General features: G+C 38.8%; 1 long non-coding RNA gene across 1 annotated transcript in view; it reads right to left on the bottom strand.

Annotated features, from left to right (window-relative positions):
* LOC142659960 (uncharacterized) overlaps positions 1-18,285 on the bottom strand; it is a 571,922-nt gene extending 553,637 nt beyond the window's left edge. The window contains exon 1 of the long non-coding RNA XR_012850395.1: positions 18,228-18,285. This is a non-coding gene — a long non-coding RNA (uncharacterized LOC142659960). The remainder of the gene's footprint in view (positions 1-18,227) is intronic.
* Between the last annotated feature and the right edge of the window lie 8,735 nt (positions 18,286-27,020).

The raw sequence follows: 27,020 nt of genomic DNA, 5'->3' as shown, positions 1-27,020 counted from the left end.
GAAGGTGGGAGGAAGGACATTTTATTTGGTGGACTGGAGGGTGTTCGGCCCAGAAGAGAGGTCTTGGGAGCCAGAGGAGAACATCGATGCCCCTGTTCTTGTGAGGAAGTTTCTCTCTCGCTCTGGTCCCAAGAAGAGGGGGCGTAAGAGGGGGGATACTGTAACGTCTATGGCCACGGCCCGTCGATCGGACGTTAACCCCGACGGCCGTGGCCATGGACAGCTTACCTGCCTGCAGCGTCGTCCCCCAGTCAGGCGCCGGCACTCTCTTCCGGATTCCGAGTGTCTCCGGCGGGTGCGCGCGCCCGCGCGTGCACGGCCTTAAAGGGCCAGTGCGCGCGTTTTTGTAAAAACTGTAATCTGGCCCAGGATGTCCTGGGCTATAAAAAGGGCTCTGCCCTCTTGCCCTTTGCCAGAGCGTTGTTAGTTTTCCCGTTGTTCGTCTTGCTTATGGTCTCCCAGTGTCTTCCAGCCTCCAAGTGTACCTTGCTCCTGTATTCCGTATCCCGTATCCTGTTTCCGTGCTACCTAGTGCTATTGCCGTGCTGTGCTACCTGCCGTGCTGTGCTACAGTCTACGCTACCCTGCTACGCCTCACTGAACGACTTCCCACCGCCTGGTTCTGGACGTGTCCGCCTCGCCACTGCCTACGATTGCCTCAGGTACTCTCGCTGAACCATTGAACTGTGTACCTTCCGGTTTGGCCAGCTGCCATCCCCGCTACGCGGTACGGCCCAGTGGGTCCACACCCCGCATCGTGACATCCACACCCCGCAGCGTGACAATTATTAATTATAATATTTTTATTTATTTTTTTTAATCTCATTGATCATGAAAATAAAGAGGAAATAAAAAATATATATTGTACATTACTTAGCTTTTCTTTTTCCTGGTCCACAGAAAATATTATCTACCCGTTTCCACGTATTTGTCAAACTCTGTTGATAGTTTTAAACCAATACTAAACAATAGCGAAAAGCTTGATCAGCTGAAGTAGAACTTACAATTGATCGTCCTTGGAGCTGATTCTTTGTTTCATTGTACGACTAAAACAAGTTTGTATTACAAAGAAACGAAATGTGTAGCATATAATATCTAACAAAGACTAAGGAAAACTAAAACCTTCACAAATACAATACAACCACTCTGCGGCATTCTGGGACCTTGCTAACATATAAGAAAGAGATTCTGAGGTAATGAAATATAACATTTTCTGAGTAGAAGGTGTAGAAATGTTTAGTCTTGAAAAAAAATGTCAGTGTAAATAAGCAAAGTACTAAAGTAATATTCACTTTTGGGTAATAGGACTAAGTAGGAAGGATAAAGCATGTTTATGAGAGTTCTTCATCTGAAATCTAATAAAAAAAAAAAAAATTGTTGGGAGCTACCAATATCCAGCTTGGGAGCCACTTAGTGGGTGTGTGGAGTTCTTACAATTGTTATTTGATTAAAGTCTAATTGATAGCAATCAAAAGGATTCATTTATTATGTCTTTATAGTATATCACCCCAGGCCAGGGTTCAGCAACCTTCGGAATGCCAGCTGTTGTGAAACTACAAACCCCAGCATGCCTTGACAGCCAAAGACTTTAATATTACATCCAAAGGCTGGCAGGGCATGCTAGAAATTGCAACTGGAGTGCCGAAGGTTGCTGACTTCTGCCACCGAATAACATTTAGCAGAATATTCACACTAATAAAATATCCACAGAGAGGGACGTCACCTGCCCAAAACACTGATATAAAAAAATGCAAGACCTGTATCATTCTGAGAATAATCTGACTTCTAATTGTGTCGCGTGAAAAAAGTAGTGTCAGGTCAATTCCTTGGCACGTAAAACGGGCCGAAAATGTGCCAAAATAGCACCTAATTTCTACAGTCAACAAGAATTCTGATTGAGGAGTCGATAACTATTGAAATATAAATTGCCAAAGGCATAGAAAAATACAAATTTTATTTGGACAATACAAAATACATGGTTAAAACGGACTACAAATCGAAAAAACTGTATATCTCCAAATATATAGGAGGAGAAGTAGGATCACAATAATTATGAGTAAATGCACAGAAGAGAAGGTTTCTCTAAAGGGAAATATGTCAGTCACTCTAAGACAGTTTAAATATAAATATACGGCAAGAACCAGAATATATATATATTCATGTCCGGTACTCTGTCGTGTCACCAAAAAGGTGAGTCTTATAGCAAATAGTGGAGAATACCAACAGTGGTAGGTAAAGATAATCTTCATTCACCCACATTCGCTATATTTAAGAGACATTGAATATTCAGCTCAGCCTGTCTGAATCTCAAAATACGGAGCTGTTTTCAAGGGAAAACAGCTGTTTTTCTATAGAGTCTATGAAAAACGGCCCCAAAAACGGCTGAAGAAGTGACATGCACTTCTTTTTCAAGGCCTGTATTTTTCCGCGGCCGCTTTTCAAAACGGCCGCGTAAAAGACGCCTCGTCTGCTTCCAATTTTTCTGCTGTTTTTAGCACAGTGTGAACAAGGCCTATGTTTTGGTAAGGCTGTTTTCACATTACGTCCTGCCTCTCCATTTATCATATGCGGAGAAAAAGCTCTTGGCACATACATTAAATGGACAGAAAAAACATGCAGTATCATTTTATTTTACTGGACGCCACTGCATAAAATAGCGCAGTCCCCGTCCCCCCCCCTCTGAACTGAGGCTTTTTTAACCTCCATCAGGTGTATGGGACTGTTTACCATACGTTCTGGGAGCTTTCCCGGTGCATACATTACACGGATGGGCGGGATGCAATGTGAAATTACCTTTAGGCCTCATTTACACGAGCGTATTATACGCGCGTGCGACGCGCGTGCTTTTCACGCGTGTCGTACGCACCTATAATAGTCTATGGGGCTGTTTAGACGATGCGTGAATTTTGCGCTGCGTGAGTGCGTTGCGTAAAACTCACGACATGTTCTATATTCTTGCGTTTTTCACGCAACACGCACCCATTGACTTCAATGGGTGCGTGAAAACAACGCATGCCACACTGACGGTCCTGCGTTGCATGCGCGAAAATCACGCAAGAGCTGTCAAAAGGATGAATGTAAACAGAAAAGCACCACGTGCTTTTCTGGTTACAAACATCCAAACGGAGTGTCAAATTAGAGATGAGCGCACCGAACTTCACCGGGTTCGGCCGAACTCGTTTTAACCGAACCCGGCAAAAAATGTTCGGGTACGCGATGTCAGGAGACAGTCACTGCCCACGGTGCTCAAAGACTTAAACTGTTTCAGCACCATGGACAGTGACTTTCGATCACAATATACATATACGTGTAAAAAAAAACAGAAGTTCTGACTTACCGATAAGTCCCGGCTCCTTCCTCCAGTCCGACCTCCCGGGATGACAATTCAGGCCAAGTGACAGCTGCAGCCAATCACAGGCCAAGCACAGGCTGCAGCCAATCACAGGCTGCAGCGGTCTCATGGCCTGCCGCGTCATCCTGGGAGGTGGGGCCGGATGACAAGAGAGGGACGCGTCACCAAGGCAACGGCCGGGAGACCGGACTGGAGGAAGCAGGCAGTTCATGGTAAGTGTGAACGTCTTTTTTTATTCACAGGTTGGTGTATATTGTGATCGGCATTCACTGTCGAGGGTGCTGAAAGAGTTACTGCCGATCAGTTAGCTCTTTCAGCACCTTGGACAGTGACGGGCGTCGACTACCTCATCTCTATGATGGCGGCTGCGCGAAAATCACGCAGCCGCGCATCATACACGGATGACACACGGAGCTGTCAATTGCGTTTTGCGCACGCAAAACGCAGCGTTTTTTTGCGCGCGCAAAACGCACACGCTCGTGTAAATGAGGCCTTAGGCTGAGTTCACACGGGGCAGATACGCTGAGTAAAAGAACGCAGCGTATCCGCCCTGTGCGCCGCAGGGAATTTGGCGCGAAAAAAACCGCACCAAACTGTGGGGCAGTTTATGGCCTGGAATGTCTGCTGCGAAAAACTGCAGTACTTAGCCGGCCTGCTTGCACGCCGGCCTCTTGGGAAGACGTTTCATCCATTTGACCCCCGCTACAGCCTGTGATTGGCCTGTGATTGGCTGCAGCGGAGGTCACATGAGATGAAGCGTTATCCCAGGAGGATAAAAGACAGATTCCTAGGTAAGTATAATATATTGTGTGTTTTCTGAGTGGCGTTTTTGCGGTGGGATCGCTGCGAACCCGCCGCAAAAAACGCAACAACTACCATTTGTTGTGGAATTTACCTCCCATTGAATACAACGGGGAAAACCCGCAACAAATAAGGCGCGTTTACGCAAATACAATTGACATGAATAAAACTCTGCACCGCAGGTCAGTTTTTTCCGCTCAGTATTTACGCAGCGTGTGGGGGAGATTTGTTTTATCTCATCCATTTTGCTGCTACTCTATTTGCTGCGGATTTTCTGCAACAAATTCAGTTGTATTTACGCAACGTGTGAACTGAACCTTACTCCGTTTACTCAAAAAATATTAAAGCTGCTGTCCACGTGGGCAATGTTGGTGCTTTTTATTACTTCTTATTTAACTCACACTGTGCCAAAATCGCTGTTTTTTGTTCACATTAGCTCTAAAAATAATGTAATAAAAAATTCTCAAAAAGTTGCATGTACCAAAATATTGAACCAGTAAAAGCTACTACAGCGCGTCCCGCAAAAAAATAAGGCCTCACACCGCTTAGACGAAAATATAAAAAAGTTCTGTCTTTCAGAATGCGGTGAAACAACATTTTATTTTTGTTTTTTTTTAACAAATAGTTTTCTTTGTAAAAGTAGTAAAATATATAAAAAACCTATAGAAATTTGGTATCACCGTAATCGTATTGAGCCGCAGAATAAATCTAAGTTGTCCTTTTTACCACACGATGAAAGCAGTAAAATCGAAACCCAAAAACACTAAATGGGCAATAAATGGCAAATGGGCATCAAAGAGGCACTGAACAGGGCACTAAAGGTACCAAGGTAGCACTGAATCCTCTGCCCATTTGCCATTTTTAGACCCCCATCAGTGCCCCCATACAACCAAAGGCCACAGTCTGACAGACCTGTTGGGCTTCTTACAGTGCACTGTGCCCGCTGATACTGCTGGAGCCGAGACCTGGGGAAATATAGCAGAGCAGGACCGCATGGTAAGATAGTCTCCTCCCTGTCTTGCGTCCTGAGTGATGTCATCATGCCTGATGATCATTTAGGATGTAAGACGAGGAGGGGGAGCGGGGGAGCTGTAGTCGCGGCGCGGGGAAGCCAGTAGTGAGGTCAGTGAGTGACACCTGACCCGCTAGCGCCCCGAGCAGTAGCCGCAGAGCAGGAGAAATTCACCCGCTAGCGCCTCCCTTACAGCATGGCAGCCGGCGCCCTGTGTGACCACACGTGTCGCAAGTAGCTAAGGCCGGCCATGATCCCATGTGACCGCTGCAGCCAATCACAGGCTGGCTGATGCTGCCGCTTTCCGCAGCGGACGTTCTGGCTGAAAAACTGCACCACAATTTGGTGTGGATTTTCTCCCTGAATTCCTTGTGGCCACCATGGCAGATATGCTGTGTACCTTTACGCAGCGTATCCACCTCGTGTGAACTTACTCTTAAAGCTGCGGTAATTTTTCACTAATTGTGAGTGATCGATTTCTGGGCCCAGCACTAGTAACACATCTATCCAGCATCTATCTGTCCAGTCTCTATAAGCACAATCTACATGGTAAAAATGGCGCTAGAACTTCGCTGCAGTGACTTAAATAGTGCTCCTGATTTACATGTCTAAGGCTGGGTTCACACGTGGCGGAATTTCACTTAAATTCCGCTGCGGACACTCCGCAGCATTAATCCGCAGCGGAGCCGTTTGTCCATTGACTTACACTTTAATTTAGCAGTGTTCGTTTAGACGAGGCGTAAAATTCCGCTGCGGAGCATAGGCTGCGGAGCGGAATTTGGTGTCCGCAGCATGCTCTGTCTGTTGCGGAGCAGTGGCGGACTCATGGCGGAATTTCTCCATTGACTTCAATGGAGATTCTAATTTCCGCAATGAAGTCCGCAGCTGTCATGCACATGTTATGTGTGCTGCGGATGCGTCTTGCTTTTTTAACTTGACATTTCTTCATTCTGGCTGGACCTATGTATTTCTAGGTCTACAGCCAGACTGAGGAAGTCAATGGGGCTCCCGTAATGACGGGAGCGTTGCTAGGAGACGTCAGTAAATAGTCACTGTCCAGGGTGCTGAAAGAGTTAAGCGATCGGCAGTAACTGTTTCTGCACCCGGGACAGTGACTACCGATCCCAATCTACATGTATCTGTAAAAAAAAATGAAGTTCATACTTACCGAGAACTCCCTGCTTCTGTCTCCAGTCCGGCCTCCCAGGATGACGTTTCAGTCTAAGTGACGGCTGCAGCCAATCACAGGCTAATAACAGGCTGCAGCGGTCACATGGACTGCCGCGTCATCCAGGGAGATCGGGCTGGATGCCGAAGGAGGGACGCGTCACCAAGACAACGGGCGGTAAGTATGAATTTCTTTGACTTTCACAAGGGAAAGTGCTGTCCCTTCTCTCTATCCAGCACTGATAGGGAGAAGGGAAGCACTTTTACCGCAGTCCGCAGCAGCTAGTCCGCATCAATTTACTGCACATTTTGTGCAGATCCGCAGCAGAATCTGCAACGCAGATTCTGTGCGGCATTGATGCGGACAGTTGCGGAGGAAATCCGCCAGGTGTGGTCATGCCCTAAAAGGGGATTTTTGATTGGCTGATTTTATTCACCGGCAAAAGTTGCACATTTCACTGAACTGCTTGACCATACAGAGATCACTTGTCTTTAATTTTTTTTTTCTTTATAGTCTGTTTTTAATAATATTGATAAAGTTATTATTAATAAAAATAATAGTAATTCAAGATATTCTGTTAAATTCTAATATACATTTTTTATTTAGTATTATTACAGTTAATATTTTTTTATCAGTATTAATAATTAAAAGAGATGATAATAATGAATAATAATGAATATGATTTAATAACATGTTTAATTATTATTATTATCATTATCATTAGCGTCTGTTTTTTAATTATTAATTCTGTTAAAAATATGAATGCAGCTGATGGTGACTGATAATAATAATAATTAAAAATCTTGATAAATAATTATATCATTAATTATTAATTATTATTAGCGTTCGTTTTTTTATTAATACTGCTAAAAATATTAACTGCAATAATAATAATAATTAATTGATAGAATTATTTTTTATTTTTATTTAAAATTAGTATTATCATTAACTGATCAACTATCCACCGGATAGGTCATCAGTATATCAGTATATGATCGGCGCGGGTCCAACACCCGGACCCCGCATTAATCAGCTGCTCCGGCTGCCTGCGGGCACCGTATCTCATTGTACACTATGCAGTGTACAGAGTCGGAAGCAGTTGGCTCCATACATAGCATAGTGGCCGTGCTGCAGAACTGCAGCTCTGCTCCTATTCACTTGAATACTGCAGCTCGGCCGCTATTCCGTGACCGGAGCCAACTGCTTCTGGCATGGACGTCCGGTGCTTGGAGGCACCAGAGTAGTTGATTGGTGCGGGGTCCGGGTGTCAGACCCCCACAGATCATATACTAATGACCTATCCTGTGGATAGGTGGTCAGTTGTCTGGTAGTGGACAACTCCTTTGATAATAAATGTATCAGTATTATTAAAAACAATTTTGAAAATGAACACATTTTTCTCCTAAATCTGTCTTTCCAAGAAAAGATCCAGTGTAGATTTCTCTTCTTATTCCACTACGGACAATGGTGGTCATCGTTTTATCATTTTGGTCTATGTTGTGTTTGTATATTTTTCTAAATTGTTACAATTTTCAGTCATGCAAGTCTACAATGTCGGATGATGTATTCCTATCAATAGCCAAGGCAGCTGTCACCCCATCACTTATCCGAAACTAGAACTAGAAGTCATTAAGCTAATAAATAATACTTAATTGAAATGCACAGATTTTGACTATCACCCAACTACTATTTCATCGAACATAAGTGACATTTTGGTTGAGATAATCAAGCTTAACATTTTGCAAATGAATAGACTGTGCAGTCATGGCATTAATTTTTGCATATTTTAATTATTGCCTGACCAACAATGATAGAAGACCGTGGCATATTTCATGATTGACAAAATGTTGTTTTCATATCATATTGCCCTCATAAAGTCTGAGGAGTTCAACAATCCTGGCAGACGATGACATTCAATATTTACTGGAAATACGCATACTTGTATCAAGGTAGGACGGCTCCAACATGTATTGATGGCGGTGGAAAGCGGAGAGCTGGAGTCAGGTGGGTGCATTAAAGTCAGATATTTTCTAGTAACAGAAGAATGGTGTTCCTAAATAGCAATATGTTGGACAGGCTGTTTCCATTTAATTGCCAGAAAAAAATGGCCCACATTTTGCACTGTCCGATAACATAAAATCTACGTCGGCAATGACCAGGCATAGATTTGCACCTCAATTTGTTCAATTTTCGCCTATCCTTTAGGGTATGTTCACACAGGGCGGATACGCTGCATAAAAGCACACAGTGTATCCGCCCCGGACGCTACAGGGAATTCTGTCTGAAAAGTAGCACCAAATTGTGCTGCAGTTTTTCGGCTGGAATGTCTGATGCGGTAAACTGCACATAAAAAAAAAAAGTTTCCTATTTAAGTAGACATGGCAACGTGTCCCTCCGCCGTCCTACAGCCCGGCCTCATGGGATGACGTCTCATCCCATGTGACCGCTGCAGCCTATGATTGGCTGCAGCAGTCACATGGAATGAAACGTCATCCCAGGAGGCCGGCCTGGATGAAGAAGCACATCATTCTGGGTAAGTATAAGATTATTTTTTTTCTGAGTTGTGCTTTTTGCGGTGGAGTTGCAGCTTTTCTGCTGCACAAATCGCAACATCTGCTATGTTTTGCAATTGAATTTAATGTGGAAAATCTACAACGCAAAAGCAGCAATTACGCAAATACAATTGACATGCTGACGATTAAGAAAACTGCACCGTAGGTCAATTTCTGAGCAGTTTTTGTGGAGATTTGTTCTATGTCATCCACTCTGCTGCTACTGTATTGTGCTACTGATTCCCCACAATGGAATACGTTGCGGAAAATCCGCAGTATTTACGCTACGTGTGAGGATTTACCTTCTATTAAAATCTATTTTATAGCATATGGATTACTAGTAATTCTATGATTTAATTGTATTACTTATTACTATTCAGAAAACTGAATAACAAAGAAGCGCAGCTGCGAGGAAACCAAATTCCCCAAAGCTTCTCTCCCCAATGTGTTCAGTAGACTACAGGCGTCAATTCACTAGAATGCCCGACGTGATGCACATCATTATATCAGCTTAAAAAAAAAAAATAATATGAAAAAATATATAAAAAATCCACAGCACGCATGGCGCATCATCCCAAGGTTTTGTACGTGTGAGTTCAGGGAAGATGAATGGTGCTCACCTGATAGCGTTGAATGTGATTTATAATCTGGAGGCCCGCAGCCCGGGATTCAACCGGTGACCCATAGGGTTCCGTTTGGCAGGATGTGTAGAGTTCAAGAAAAAAGGGCAATCCCACTAATTGGCGCTGTTCCTCCCTTGTGATAAATACTTGGCAAGTTCCGCCGGTGAATAATCACTGGCGGTGATCCATATAAACTCAGGTATGTGTTTTTTTCAGCCTCATGAAGAGTCCGTTCTGGTCTCAAAACGCGTAGCCTTCTATATTTTAACTTTTAAAAAATAAAAAAAAAACACAACAATAAACAGACCATATATCCATTCTGGGTCATACCTGAGTTTATATGAATCACCGCCAGTGATTGTTGCCAAGTATTCATCACTAGGGAGGAACAGCGCTAATAAGTGGGATTTCCTTTTTTCTTGAACTCTAAAAAAAAATAATACACACAATCTCTGTTTGTTTGCCACAGTTTTAGACAACTAGTTTTCTCTACACCTCTGTCAATCTGTCTATGTATTTCCGCGGAGGGCACAGGCTTGGCAGTATAATAAGACATGCAATTTTTTTAAAGTGTTTCCTTGGCTACAACTCTACAAGACATGTAGGAAAAATAACTGGAGACGCACTTAAAGGAAAGCAAAATATTATTATCGAAAGCAAAGTTCAGCTGGACATGAGGAACATCTTATTTAAACTGTGTTTTCAAGCAACCATAGAAATACAGAGAAGGAATGTTGTTTATGCTGCAGCGAAAAGTCAATTTGTTTTTGCTTGGCTGTGCATCGTATTGTAGACTTGTCTTATTAATAAAATATAGAAACTCTCCGGTGTCGACATTGAAGATATTTTAAATCGAGAGATATTGGTCAAAAATAATAGGGTAAGGGTTCATTCAGACAAGCGAAATACTCGTCCGTGTGCTGTCCGTTGAAATAACTGACAGCACACGGACCCTTTAATTTCAGTGGGGCTATTCAGAAATGCGTGAGTTTTCACGCAGCGAGTGTCCGTTGTGTGAAGATCACTATATGTCCTATATTGGTGCGTTTTGCGCACCTTGTCGCCCATTGAAGTCTATGCGTGTGTGAAAACCACGGACAGCACACGGACGACATCTAGATGCAGAGAAATTAAGAAACAAAAAAAAAAAGTGCTTGCACGGACGTGAAAAACGCATGCCACACGCAAAGCACACTACTGCCATACATGACGCACACTGATGGCACACGGACATGAACTGCTGGAAATACGCTGCATTTTTTACACGCTCAAATCGGACACGCTCGTGTGACTGTAGCCTAAAGTGAAGAGTGTCGTCTCTTAAGAAGCTGGTGATATATTGATGCATGGCAATGGCGCCACTTCTTCCGAGGGAGAAGTTGTTAAGATGATTTGTCAGCAATTGTAAAAATTTATTCCACCAAAAAGGGAGTCGATCTCTGGGACCCCAACCGTTCCTGAGTTTGAAGGCAGAAGCAGCACTGTGGCCCCTTGTCTGTATTTTCCTTTATAGCGGGTGGTTGGGAGCGCCATTGTGCAAAGAAAAATTTTAAAGGCAACGCAACGCTAAATAAATTTTTAAGCAGTGCTGGTTCCACTTAGTCTTAGTAAAGGTGAGTGTCCCAAAGGTAGGACCGTCACATATCAGACAGCGATGACATATCCTAGGCAATAAATATATCATATTATACAATGACATCAGTAATAGTGGGTGCAAATATATGTAATCTGAGTGAAGGCTTTATCCTGGAGAATAGGGGGGTTTAATGATGGGAAAATATTTTCTTTTTATAGAAATTGTGAATTACAGGAATTATCTGGTCTAAAAAATGTCCAATAGCAAAAGGCCGATGTCTATAGGGTCGGGATGTCTGTGGCTGCTATTGGAGGGTGCGGCCATGTACCATGACATCACATAGAGGAAGAGTCTGACCTGCAGTACTTGTAGATGATAAACCAGGTCACGCAGTAGAAATATAACCATAGAGCATTGACCCAAAAAAGAATAAAAAAATCACTTGAAACTAAACATATTTAAGTTCTCACATTTTGCAAAAAATTCCACCAAGTCATATCTGATGAAGCTGTGGGGCAAGCCCTATGGGAGTTATAGGGAAAGGCCTAACAGTATATTTTCACAGTGGGTTCTCATTTTTTCTGGCCTTAGGCACATGCACAAGTTAAATGTAGAATTATGTTAGTCTATGTAGGTTTTCATACCTCTATGTGCCACTACATGTTTGTACAGCGTTCTTTTTGTTTGCACGACTTGTGTTGACATATCAAAAAGTCATGTCGTACTCCCCTGGATGACATATAACTACTTTTCTTGGGGTGTTATCCATAAATCGTGGGCTACCATGGGCTTTTATGAGGAAAAATTTGCACAAAAAAGTTAGGCACAACTCCCAACTATGTGAGACTTCCATTCACTGTGGCTCTCTCTATTGACTTCTATGGGGGTTGCAGAAACAGCTGAGCAAATTGGCTCAGCTGTTTCCGTTACTCCAATAGAGATGTAAGGAGCAATGCAATCCCTCTGTACCACATGGCTTCAGCTTACTTTCACTACCCTGCTTCAAATGTTATTTTTCATATAATTACTGAAGTCAGACATTCATATATATTCATGTGTTTGTTTTTTTAAATTGCTGTAGCCACACAATCGGGAATATTACTTTCGAAAGGCAAATCTAATACTATATACTCACAAGGGTGATAGGAGTTCAAGAATATTTGTATCTATTTAACTTTTCCATGGCCCTTCTCTATAGTAACCAAGTAACCGCAGGAACCATCCATCATGATCAATTAATATTGGCCTCCTCATTGAGTCTATTTAGATGCTGGTTTTTTTACTCAAACTTGCTATATCTGTTCTTAAGAAAACAAAAGTGTAATAATATGTCAGCCGTGGCAGAACGTAACATTTATTGAGACGGATTGAAACCTATTTGCTACAATATTTGCTTTTAATAATTTAATTTTTCAAACGTGGCCGAGAGAGACATCAATATTTGATTACGGAACTTTTCTATTTTATGTTACATTAGTTTGCCCGGCCTGTCTATCTTTTCAACATCCAGATGACACTTTTGTACATGATTGCATTAAATTTCATCTTCTAACTGCTCTTTGTTTAGACACTATTCATATTTATCCGCCTCCATTATCTCCACGCTCTATCAGATCTATGAGGAAAGAGCACAAAAATGAAAGAGGTAATTTTTCTAATATCCAGAATGATAAACTGCATAAATCACATGTCTCATTCCCTTGATGCAATGTTAAACTGTTTTACCTTATATTACACGGCAGGTTAAGTGGTGGTAATTGCTCTTATATAAATTAAATCATGTTTTGACCTTCAAACCAATATGAGAATACATTTATCAGTTCAAATTGCAAACTTTTAAGAGAAATTTCCAAATTCTGGTGTTAGAGTGAACTGTAGGCAATTAGTGTTAAGAGGAATTGCTAAAATGTTATGTATGGGACTGTAACAACGCCGTCTATCTACAAGACAGCAGGACTAAAGTAGTGTCGAATTGTAAACCAACCGGACAGTCAAAGGGAGTTATGGAGCACGTTCAACCATACTCAAATGCAACAGGAATACAAAAAAACAGGGACTCACTGATTGAAAACAGGGATGGAAAAAGATGATGATGTCAGATGGATGATGGGAACAATATATAACCTACACAATGAACCTCTCCAAAAAATGGGCTCCTATATCTACAAACAAACCAAAAGATAGACCACAAGGAATGCAATTGCTCAAAAGTATATAAAAGTATAGATTGAATTGATTAATAGATCAAATGTCCAGAAATTCTACACAACATCACAATTAGTTAAAATGAGAAAATAATGGTATGAGGTGACAGACCTTACATTGAGTCACAGAACACACCTCCAAGAGACCAAAAACCCACAGTAAAGGTCAATATTCATGTGTAATGTCACAAAAGCAAACATACACATAGAGTCATTGTCCACATATGGTAAATCAATTAAGATATAGTGTAATAACCCTAAAATTAGAACATCTCAGGCACAAGACCATATAGAATCAATGTGCTCATATAGTATGTGGCATTCAAAACTCAAAATGCCCAAGGCATCTGGCCCCATAGATGGATAAATCAACACATGGCAATAAAGAGTTTTTGGGTGAATTTAAGCAGTAGTACAATGTCAAAAACCCATTAGTATCCACACATTAAAACACTATGCTTAATAGGCAACAAAAGTATTCACTGAACATCAGGGAACTCACCCATCGACATCATTTACTGTGGGTGGAATCAAGAACAGCTCAATGCACGTGTCGCCAAACCTGTAGCTTTGTCAGATGGGAACAAACAGATAATGGGTGATAACAGTTGGGGGATGGTACTCACAGATCATGGGAGATGATAACAGTTGGATGATGGAAACCCAACGGATGATGGTAGATGATAACAAACTAACTCTAAATAGCTTTCCATATATCTATCCCTGGATCTGTCCCTAAACATGGACCCTAGCACCACACCACTAACCCTCACTGACCCTAATCAGCAGAAACTGTCCCTTACACAGCCCCACAAACACATTAGAAACCAGAGGCAAGAATATAAAAAAAAAGAAGAAACTAATCGAAAACTCAGGATAAAAACTAAAAAACGAACAGGACTAAACACAGAAGTAAACGCGGATTGAGGGAATACTTAGGCATAGCTGAAAAGCACAACTTTAGATTGTTACACACGATCAGACTAGCACATGGCCAACACACATAGCATGTAGTATAAATGTCAACCTAAATCTGAGACCAGAGATTCTTTGAGTCAGGCAGAACAAACAATCAGGTCCCTATCTCTAAATGAGAGGCTCATTCCAGTGTGGTCATCTTCCTCAGTAACTGCCCGCTACTGCTCAAACTAGGAGATGAATGAGCAGGTAAAAAAAACCTGCTGTTCGTAATAGAGACAATACCAGTAACAAAAAGCTATTCACAGGCTTTAACGCTTAAATAAACAATTTAGGTAAAATTGATGCACAGGGTATAGCTGACTGTAGGGCCTGGGGAATTGGGGCATGGCAAAGGAATTCAAAGAAAAACAGAAAGAATTCAAGTGTCATGCACCACCCCCTCTGGCCTTATTGAGCATATCAAAGTGTTGTGTTTTTTTCAAGTTTAAACTGAGGTATTCCTTTAATGGAAATCTCCAAGCAATAACCGTTCAAAATCCCCTGATATATTCGGTAGAATTTACATTTTTTTCCCTTTTTTATTTTTTAAATGTCCCTGCAACATAAACAATAATTCCATACTACCTCCTATCAGTCTTTGCGCAGTATAGGTCTCAAAAAAGGACATAGGAGGCAAGTACCTTTCTTCTACTACAATATTATTCACTACAACAAAGAATATAGATACTGCTCCTACAAAATATACAAGAATATATCTACTACAAGACAGCCTTCTACATACAAGAGTATAACTACTATAATACCGCCTTCTATATACAAGAATATAACTACTATAATACTGCCCCTATATACAAGAATATAACTACTATAATACCGCCTTCTATATACAAGAATATAACTACTATAATACGGCTCCTATATACAAGAATATAACTACTATAATACGGCTCCTATATACAAGAATATAACCACTATAATACTGTCCACATATACAAGAATATAACTATTATAATACTGCTCCTATATACAAGAATATAACTACTATAATAGTGCCCCCTATATACAAGAATATAACTACTATAATACTGCTCCTATATACAAGAATATAACTACTATAATAGTGCCCCCTATATACAAGAATATAACTACTATAATAGTGCCCCCTATATACAAGAATATAACTACTATAATACTGCCTCTATATACAAGAATATAACAACTATAATACTGCCTCCTATATACAAGAATATAACTACTATAATACTGCCTCCTATATACAAGAATATAACTACTATAAGGCTGGGTTCACACGTGGCGGAATTTCACTTAAATTCCGCTGCGGACACTCCGCAGCGTTAATCCGCAGCGGAGCCGTTTGTCCATTGACTTCCACTTTAATTTAGCAGTGTTCGTTTAGACGATGCGTAAAATTCCGCTGCGGAGCATAGGCTGCGGAGCGGAATTTGGTGTCCGCAGCATGCTCTGTCTGTTGCGGAGCAGTGGCGGACTCATGGCGGAATTTCTCCATTGACTTCAATGGAGATTCTAATTTCCGCAATGAAGTCCGCAGCTGTCATGCACATGTTATGTGTGCTGCGGATGCGTCTTGCTTTTTTAACTTGATATTTCTTCATTCTGGCTGGACATATGTATTTCTAGGTCTACAGCCAGACTGAGGAAGTCAATGGGGCTCCCGTAATGACGGGAGCGTTGCTAGGAGACGTCTGTAAATAGTCACTGTCCAGGGTGCTGAAAGAGTTAAGCGATCGGCAGTAACTGTTTCTGCACCCGGGACAGTGACTACCGATCCCAATATACAGCAACCTGTAAAAAAATATAAGTTCATACTTACCGAGAACTCCCTGCTTCTGTCTCCAGTCCGGCCTCCCAGGATGACGTTTCAGTCTAAGTGACGGCTGCAGCCAATCACAGGCCAAGCACAGGCTGCAGCGGTCACATGGACTGGCGCGTCATCCAGGGAGGTCGGGCTGGATGCCGAAAGAGGGACGCGTCACCAAGACAACGGCCGGTAAGTATGAAATTCGTTTACTTTCACTAGGGAAAGTGCTGTCCCTTCTCTCTATCCTGCACTGATAGGGAGAAGGGAAGCACTTTTCCCGCAGTCCGCAGCAGCTAGTCCGCATCAATTTTCTGCACATTTTGGGCAGATCCGCAGCCGTAATCCGCAACCCGGATTAGGTGCGGCATTGATGCGGACAGTTGCGGAGGAAATCCGCCACGTGTGGCCATGCCCTAATACTGCTCCCTAAATACAGGAATATAACTACTATAATACTTCTCCTATATACAAGAATATAACTACTATAATACTGTCTCCTATATACAAGAATATAACTACTATAATACTGTCCCCTATATACAAGAATATAACCGCTATAATACTGCCCCCTATATACAAGAATATAACTACTGTAATACTGCCCCTATATACAAGAATATAACTACTGTAATACTGCCCCTATATACAAGAATATAACTACTATAATACTGTCTCCTATATACAAGAATATAACGACTATAATACTGTCCCCTATATACAAGAAAATAACTACTATAATACTGCCCCTATATACAAGAATATAACTACTATAATACTGCCCCCTATATACAAGAATAAAGCTACTATAATACTGCCCCTATATACAAGAATATAACTACTATAATACTGCCCCTATATACAAGAATATAACTACTATAATACTGCCCCCTATATACAAGAATAAAGCTACTATAATACTGCCCCTATATACAAGAATATAACTACTATAATACTGCCCCTATATACAAGAATATAACTACTATAATACTGCTCCTATATACAAGAATATAACTACTACAATACTGCCTCCTATATACAAAAATATAACTACTATAATACTGCCCCTATATACAAGAATATAACTACTATAATACTGCCCCTATATACAAGAATATAACTACTATAATACTGCCCCTATATACAAGAATATAACTACTATAATACGGCTCCTATATACAATATAACAACTATAATACTGCCCCTATATACAAGAATATAACTACTATAATACTCCCCCTATATACAAGAATATAACTACTATATATATACTGCTCCTATATACAAGAATATAACTACTGTAATACTGCCCCCTATATAAAAGAATATAACTACTATAATACTTCTCCTATATACAAGAATATAACTACTATAATACTGTCTCCTATATACAAGAATATAACTACTATAATACTGTCCCCTATATACAAGAATATAACCGCTATAATACTGCCCCCTATATACAAGAATATAACTACTGTAATACTGCCCCTATATACAAGAATATAACTACTATAATACTGTCTCCTATATACAAGAATATAACGACTATAATACTGTCCCCTATATACAAGAAAATAACTACTATAATACTGCTCCTATATACAAGAATATAACTACTATAAGGGCGGGTTCACACATGGCGGAATTGCACTTAAATTCCGCTGCGGACACTCCGCAGCGTTAATCCGCAGCGGAGCCGTTTCTACATTGACTTTCACTTTAATTTAGCAGTGTTCGTTTACACGATGCGTACAATTCCGCTGCGGAGCATAGGCTGCGGAGCGGAATTTGGTGTCCGCAGCATGCTCTGTCTGTTGCGGAGCAGTGGCGGACTCATGGCGGAATTTCTCCATTGACTTCAATGGAGATTCAAAGTTCCGCAATGAAGTCCGCAGCTGTCATGCACATGTCATGTGTGCTGCGGATGCGTCTTGCTTTTTTTACTTGACATTTCTTCATTCTGGCTGGACCTATGTATTTCTAGGTCTACAGCCAGACTGAGGAAGTCAATGGGGCTCCCGTAATGACGGGAGCGTTGCTAGGAGACGTCAGTAAATAGTCACTGTCCAGGGTGCTGAAAGAGTTAAGCGATCGGCAGTAACTGTTTCTGCACCCGGGACAGTGACTACCGATCCCAATATACATGTATCTGTAAAAAAAAATGAAGTTCGTACTTACCGAGAACTCCCTGTTTCTGTCTCCAGTCCGGCCTCCCAGGATGACGTTTCAGTGTAAGTGACGGCTGCAGCCAATCACAGGCCAAGCACAGGCTGCAGCGGTCACATGGACTGGCGCGTCATCCAGGGAGGTCGGGCTGGATGCCGAAGGAGGGACGCGTCATAAAGACAACGGGCGGTAAGTATGAATTTCTTTTACTTTCACTAGGGAAAGTGCTGTCCCTTCTCTCTATCCTGCACTGATAGGGAGAAGGGAAGCACTTTTCCCGCAGTCCGCAGCAGCTAGTCCGCATCAATTTTCTGCACATTTTGTGCAGATCCGCAGCCGTAATCCGCAACCCGGATTAGGTGCGGCATTGATGCGGACAGTTGCGGAGGAATTCCGCCATGTGTGGTCATGCCCTAATACTGCCCCTATATACAAGAATATAACTACTATAATACTGCCCCCTATATACAAGAATAAAGCTACTATAATACTGCCCCTATATACAAGAATATAACTACTATAATACTGCCCCTATGTACAAGAATATAACTACTATAATACTGCCCCTATATACAAGAATATATCTACTATAATACTGCCCCTATATAAAAGAATATAACTACTATAATACTGCTCCTATATACAAGAATATAACTACTACAATACTGCCTCCTATATACAAAAATATAACTACTATAATACTGCCCCTATATACAAGAATATAACTACTATAATACTGTCCCTATATACAAGAATATAACTACTATAATACTGCCCCTATATACAAGAATATAACTACTATAATACTGCCCCCTATATACAAGAATAAAGCTACTATAATACTGCCCCTATATACAAGAATATAACTACTATAATACTGCCCCTATGTACAAGAATATAACTACTATAATACTGCCCCTATATACAAGAATATAACTACTATATATATATACTGCTCCTATATACAAGAATATAACTACTGTAATACTGCCCCCTATATCAAAGAATATAACTACTATAATACTTCTCCTATATACAAGAATATAACTACTATAATACTGTCTCCTATATACAAGAATATAACTACTATAATACTGTCCCCTATATACAAGAATATAACCGCTATAATACTGCCCCCTATATACAAGAATATAACTACTGTAATACTGCCCCTATATACAAGAATATAACTACTGTAATACTGCCCCTATATACAAGAATATAACTACTATAATACTGTCTCCTATATACAAGAATATAACGACTATAATACTGTCCCCTATATACAAGAAAATAACTACTATAATACTGCTCCTATATACAAGAATATAACTACTATAATACTGCCCCTATATACAAGAATATAACTACTATAATACTGCCCCCTATATACAAGAATAAAGCTACTATAATACTGCCCCTATATACAAGAATATAACTACTATAATACTGCCCCTATGTACAAGAATATAACTACTATAATACTGCCCCTATATACAAGAATATATCTACTATAATACTGCCCCTATATAAAAGAATATAACTACTATAATACTGCTCCTATATACAAGAATATAACTACTACAATACTGCCTCCTATATACAAAAATATAACTACTATAATACTGCCCCTATATACAAGAATATAACTACTATAATACTGTCCCTATATACAAGAATATAACTACTATAATACTGCCCCTATATACAAGAATATAACTACTATAATACTGCCCCCTATATACAAGAATAAAGCTACTATAATACTGCCCCTATATACAAGAATATAACTACTATAATACTGCCCCTATGTACAAGAATATAACTACTATAATACTGCCCCTATATACAAGAATATATCTACTATAATACTGCCCCTATATAAAAGAATATAACTACTATAATACTGCTCCTATATACAAGAATATAACTACTACAATACTGCCTCCTATATACAAGAATATAACTACTATAATACTGTCCCTATATACAAGAATATAACTACTATAATACTGCCCCTATATACAAGAATATAACTACTATAATACGGCTCCTATATACAATATAACAACTATAATACTGCCCCTATATACAAGAATATAACTACTATAATACTCCCCCTATATACAAGAATATAACTACTATATATATACTGCTCCTATATACAAGAATATAACTACTGTAATACTGCCCCCTATATCAAAGAATATAACTACTATAATACTTCTCCTATATACAAGAATATAACTACTATAATACTGTCTCCTATATACAAGAATATAACTACTATAATACTGTCCCCTATATACAAGAATATAACCGCTATAATACTGCCCCCTATATACAAGAATATAACTACTGTAATACTGCCCCTATATACAAGAATATAACTACTGTAATACTGCCCCTATATACAAGAATATAACTACTATAATACTGTCTCCTATATACAAGAATATAACGACTATAATACTGTCCCCTATATACAAGAAAATAACTACTATAATACTGCTCCTATATACAAGAATATAACTACTATAATACTGCCCCTATATACAAGAATATAACTACTATAATACTGCCCCTATATACAAGAATATAACTACTATAATACTGCCCCCTATATACAAGAATAAAGCTACTATAATACTGCCCCTATATACAAGAATATAACTACTATAATACTGCCCCTATGTACAAGAATATAACTACTATAATACTGCCCCTATATACAAGAATATATCTACTATAATACTGCCCCTATATAAAAGAATATAACTACTATAATACTGCTCCTATATACAAGAATATAACTACTACAATACTGCCTCCTATATACAAAAATATAACTACTATAATACTGCCCCCTATATACAAGAATAAAGCTACTATAATACTGCCCCTATATACAAGAATATAACTACTATAATACTGCCCCTATGTACAAGAATATAACTACTATAATACTGCCCCTATATACAAGAATATATCTACTATAATACTGCCCCTATATAAAAGAATATAACTACTATAATACTGCTCCTATATACAAGAATATAACTACTACAATACTGCCTCCTATATACAAAAATATAACTACTATAATACTGCCCCTATATACAAGAATATAACTACTATAATACTGTCCCTATATACAAGAATATAACTACTATAATACTGCCCCTATATACAAGAATATAACTACTATAATACGGCTCCTATATACAATATAACAACTATAATACTGCCCCTATATACAAGAATATAACTACTATAATACTCCCCCTATATACAAGAATATAACTACTATATATATACTGCTCCTATATACAAGAATATAACTACTGTAATACTGCCCCCTATATAAAAGAATATAACTACTATAATACTGCCCCCTATGCACAATAATATAACTACTATAATACTGCCCCTATATACAAGAATATAACTACTATAATACTGCCTCCTATATACAAGAATATAACTGCTGTAATACTGCCCCCTATATTCAAGACTATAACTACTTTAATACTGCTCCTATATACAAGAATATAACTACTATAATACTGCCCCCATATACAAGAATATAACTACTATAATACTGTCCTCTATATACAAGAATATAACTACTATAATACTGCCCCTATATACAAGAATATAACTACTATAATACTGCCCCTATATACAAGAATATAACTACTATAATACTGCCCCTATATACAAGAATATAACTACTATAATACTGCTCCCTATATACAAGAATATATCTACTATAATATTGCCCCCTATATACAAGAATATAACTACTATAATACTGCCCCTATATACAAGAATATAACTACTATAATACTGCTCCTATGTACAAGAATATAACTACTATAATACTGCCCCTATATACAAGAATATAACTACTATAATACTGCTCCTATATACAAGAATATAACTACTATAATACTGCTCCTATATACAAGAATATAACTACTATAATACTGCCCCCCATATACAAGAATATAACTACTATAATACTGTCCTCTATATACAAGAATATAACTACTATAATACTGCCCCTATATACAAGAATATAACTACTATAATACTGCTCCTATATACAAGAATATAACTACTATAATACTGCCCCTATATACAAGAATATAACTACTATAATACTGCTCCTATATACAAGAATATAACTACTATAATACTGCCCCTATATACAAGAATATAACTACTATAATACTGCCCCCTATATACAAGAATATAACTACTATAATACTGCCCCCTATGTACAAGAATATAACTACTATAATACTGCCCCTATATACAAGAATATAACTACTATAATACTGCTCCTATATACAAGAATATAACTACTATAATACTGCCCCTATATACAAGAATATAACTACTATAATACTGCTCCTATATACAAGAATATAACTACTATAATACTGCCCCTATATACAAGAATATAACTACTATAATACTGCTCCTATATACAAGAATATAACTACTATAATACTGCCCCTATATACAAGAATATAACTACTATAATACTGCCCTCTATATACAAGAATATAACTACTATAATACTGCCCCCTATATACAAGAATATAACTACTATAATACTGCCCCCTATATACAAGAATATAACTACTATAATACTGCCCCTATATACAAGAATATAACTACTATAATACTGCCCCCTATATATAAGAATATAACTACTATAATACTGCTCCTATATACAAGAATATAACTACTATAATACTGCCCCCTATATACAAGAATATAACTACTATAACACTGCCCCCTATATACAAGAATATAACTACTATAATACTGCTCCTATATACAAGAATATAACTACTAGAATACTGCCCCCTATATACAAGAATATAACTACTATAATACTGCCCCCTATATACAAGAATATAACTACTATAATACTGCCCCTATATACAAGAATATAACTACTATAATACTGCCCCTATATACAAGAATATAACTACTATAACACTGCCCCCTATATACAAGAATAGAACTACTATAATACTGCCCCCTATATATAAGAATATAACTACTATAATACTGCTCCTATATACAAGAATATAACTACTAGAATACTGCCCCCTATATACAAGAATATAACTACTATAATACTGCCCCTATATACAAGAATATAACTACTATAATACTGCCCCCTATATACAAGAATATAACTACTATAATACTGCCCCTATATACAAGAATATAACTACTATAATACTGCCCCTATATACAAGAATATAACTACTATAATATTGCCCCTATATACAAGAATAGAACTACTAGAATACTGCCCCCTATATACAAGAATATAACTACTAGAATACTGCCCCCTATATACAAGAATATAACTACTAGAATACTGCCCCCTATGTACAAGAATATAACTACTATTATACTGCCCCTATATACAAGAATATAACTACTAGAATACTGCCCCCTATATACAAGAATATAACTACTATAATACTGCCCCTATATACAAGAATATAACTACTAGAATACTGCCCCCTATGTACAAGAATATAACTACTATTATACTGCCCCTATATACAAGAATATAACTACTAGAATACTGCCCCCTATGTACAATACTTGAAACCAAACTACTAAGTAATTCTGGCTCTGTGTAACAAATATTAATGATAATTTTTAGGGTTTTTTTCAGGTTTCATTCTGAGTTGTCGTGAGATTTAAAGCAGAACAAAAGTGACCTGGAGATCCCTAAATGAAAATTAAAAAAGGAAATATAGCAGAACCAGACTGTCAACTCTTAATTATGACAGAGGTATTCTGGGAGCAATTCTGACGATCTCAGACTTGTTAGACTAATATTAATGTCCGATGTAAAGCAGCCAAGAAGTAACTAGAAAGCTGACTCAGAAAATTAAAGATAGGAGAGTAAAGAGGAGAATATAACTTGCAAGTGCTTGATAAATTGTGCAGGAATCTACACTGACACAAATATGAAGAAAAGTTCCTTAATAGCTTTTTCCGAGATAACAGTTATGATATAGATGCAGTTGGCAAATTTATGTCAAATATTGTCTATTGAGTTTTTGAAATTTATGTTTTTGAAATAGTTCAGTGAGGTTCAATCTTTCATAAAGCATAGGGGTTTAACATGTTATTTATCATACATTGGCGTAATTGCAAGAGTAGCAGACATAGCAATTCCTATGGGGGTCAGAGTCTATGAGGACCCACCGCCAATCAAAGGCGAGATGCAATTAATAATGGGGCTGTAGAAACTTGATTGCAGATCACTAAAAAAATTAAGGAAAGAAGGAAAGTACACATGGGACAGAGTGGAGACCAAAATACCCATCTGAGTTTTATATCCGTAACTCTTTGAAGGTGGCCAAGGTTGATTGGGGCCCTACTCTAAATTTAACTATAGCACATGGACAGGTAAATAACTATATATACTACAATTGGATCGGCAAACATTAATCTGGGATGTGGAGTCTAAGAAAGCCATTGTCTTCCCTTTTCAACCCCTCAAAGATTGCAGGGTACTCCCAAGGATGCGGACCACGCTAGCAGACGTAGACAATCCAAAACCAGAGTCACAACCGCAGGGAAGGAGACAGCAGTACAAGATGCAGATAAGAGCCAAGGTCATATATGTATCCAAAGGTTGTGATTGGAAGTCAGCAGTCGAGTGACATCATAACCAGGCAGTAGGAACAATAAGTCAGAGCCAAGATATCCAGCAATACAATAAATCTGAGCTAGAGACAGGCAGAGGCGCAGAGTCACTCAGAGGACCATGAAATATGAGTGACATCATCAGTGATCGCCGGTTGCATGGAGCAGCACCGGCGCTGAATAACATTTACAAAAGAATTTGGTCAAAAGTTTAAAACATGTTCAAATTACAATGACCGTCTCGTACAGGTCAAGAAAAGCTTCCTAGGTTAACTACCTAAATCAATACAACAAGAGATTGGAGCTATAGCCGCCATCAGATAAGGCTTTGAATCTCAACCACTCATTCACGTGGCCTGGGGAGAATCGGTTCTATTCTATTTCCTGTTGTTTTCTTCCAACGTCAGATAAATATTTCTGCCTCCTATTTCCAATTCATGAAATTGTTCCTATGTGCTGCAAATCAAATCAAAAACCTTCAAAATGCATCCCAAATAAGAATTAATAAGGGAAGGGTCTAACCTTGAGGGTCTTACATAATACCAGCAGCTAAGTGCTTTCGTATGCATTGTGAATATGAAGCAAAGCTTGGGCTCCCGGTCTTCATTGTGTATGTACTTCATGAATCTTATGGTCGTCTAGTGACTTAAGAAACAAGTTCTGCTGCTGTATAATGTTCAAAACAGATTACTGTTGTAATTTATTGTCATAATGGAACAGATGAAGTGTGCCACACATCCATCATGACATGACTGTGCCCTTACACACATAAATGGATTCACTTCTACCAAGGAACAAAAGAAAACAAAGACATTTGTATTTAAGGAAATATTTTTCATGCCTCAGGCTTTTTCTTTCACTATGAAGATCATGAAATAATACTTTTATAGAGGATCTAATGGACAATTTATGTTCTACATCATGCCATTCTTGAACAAGGGTTGAACTTATATTTGTGTGCTTTGAATTGAGTTCTATGTGGTGCCGATTTGATAGAACAACCCGGTCGACCTCCATCCTCATCATCGCTTTACACAAATACTGTATGTGCTGTATATATTTACTTCATAAATATTATATCCCCCCTTCCACTGAACTCCAGCTGAATATGTTTTAAAGAAAATATATTTTTTTGCAATGTCGGACAAACTGTTTACTATACGGGGAAAAGGAAAAAAGAAGAGCGGCGCTCTATAGGGTATCAATGTTCTAAAAAAAGGTAAGTAAAGGTATTTGGCTAATTGACTTCTCGCCTTAAGTGGTTATGAGACTCACAACCATTATAGTATCTATCAGATATAATGGGTAGTGTGTGCGGCAGAGATATTAGGGATGCTTAGGTGCCAGTCTCACCAGGGATCTGAAGCCTTAGTGGGCCCAAAGGCCCCTCTGCCACATAAAAATACCTCAGTGTTATAAATGGCACATGGTAGGAGGAGGGTGTTAAAGAGCATTGAGACCCAAAAGCTTCAAGATACGCCGCCTCTGTGTGTCGTTCTGCTTGTTCTCAACCGGACCATCACCAATATGATGTGGATCATCCATCAAGAGGAACATTAGAGTTTAAACGTTTGAATAATTTTCTAGGAGCCGCCGGATACAAAAAGGCATTGATGTAAACACCACCAGAGTATACAAGACCATTTTTGGCATAAAATAGCTAAGCGTTTTGTATCTATATTGGACGCTTCTTCAGCCTCGACTCAACTGTAGTTATCGTATGAGGTTTTATACAAAGGATTTTACTGTCCATTTCAACTTTGTGTTTTTATTATAATACTGTGTGCAAATTAGTTATCCAGTGGATACTACAGTATATAAGTACAGCAAGGCAAAAGACTGGCACACACAAAGATGAGAAAATTCATAAGAAATTTGCCTAGTTGGCATTTCACCATGTTGACACTCTATAAATGAAGACGTTTTTGCCATATAGAAAATAACAGAGATGGCACTGTGTTCTATGCAGTAAAGTTCCGTATAGATTATTTGCCCATTGGCCGTATGTCAAGGAGAACATTTTTGGCTGATTCGCTCATCTTCACTGGCACCTTTAAAGGTCTGGCTTACTTAAACACAGTTGGTCAAATGTCTGGAGACTTGATCCAC

Source organism: Rhinoderma darwinii, chromosome 8 (genome assembly GCF_050947455.1).
Source record: "Rhinoderma darwinii isolate aRhiDar2 chromosome 8, aRhiDar2.hap1, whole genome shotgun sequence".
Classification (NCBI taxonomy): Eukaryota; Metazoa; Chordata; class Amphibia; order Anura; family Rhinodermatidae; genus Rhinoderma; species Rhinoderma darwinii.
The sequence above is the reverse complement of the archived record's forward strand: the minus strand, read 5'-3'. Positions and strand labels throughout refer to the sequence as shown.